This window comes from Sphaerodactylus townsendi, linkage group LG14 (assembly GCF_021028975.2).
Source record: "Sphaerodactylus townsendi isolate TG3544 linkage group LG14, MPM_Stown_v2.3, whole genome shotgun sequence".
Classification (NCBI taxonomy): Eukaryota; Metazoa; Chordata; class Lepidosauria; order Squamata; family Sphaerodactylidae; genus Sphaerodactylus; species Sphaerodactylus townsendi.
In genome coordinates this window covers 47,256,609-47,257,231 of record NC_059438.1, presented here as the reverse complement: position 1 = coordinate 47,257,231, position 623 = coordinate 47,256,609, and positions in this window count along the sequence as shown.

Below are 623 nucleotides of genomic sequence, written 5' to 3'. Positions count from 1 at the left end.
TCTAACCAGATACAGTTATTTCTATCTTTTGTTCTGTTTAAAAAATGTTGGGGAGTTTTGTATGATTGAAAGGTTGACTACCATAAGTTAAAATGAAAATGGGAAGGAGGATAGATCTATTACCCTCACCTGGATGGACCAGGTTCATCATGTCTCAGAAGCAGTTGGGACCTGGTTTGTACGTGAATGAGAGACCACCAAGGAAGTGCATGGTTGCTGCACCCAGGCAGGTAACGGCAGCCCACCTCTGTTTGTCTTTTGCCTTGGGTCACATAACTTGTTTGCAACACAGGCTACAGCCATAGGTCTATCAATGTTTATCAATGGAGCAGCAGTGGCATAGGAGGTTAAGAGCTTGTGTATCTAATCTAGAGGAACCAGGTTTGATTCCCAGCTCTGCCGCCTGAGCTGTGGAGGCTTATCTGGGGAATTCAGATTAGCCTGTGCATTCCCACACACGCCAGCTGGGTGACCTTGGGCTAGTCACAGCTTCTCGGAACTCTCTCAGCCCCACCTACCTCACAGGGTGTTTGTTGTGAGGGGGGAAGGGCAAGGGGATTGTTAGCCCCTTTGAGTCTCCTGCAGGAGAGAAAGGGGGGATATAAATCCAAACTCTTCTTCTT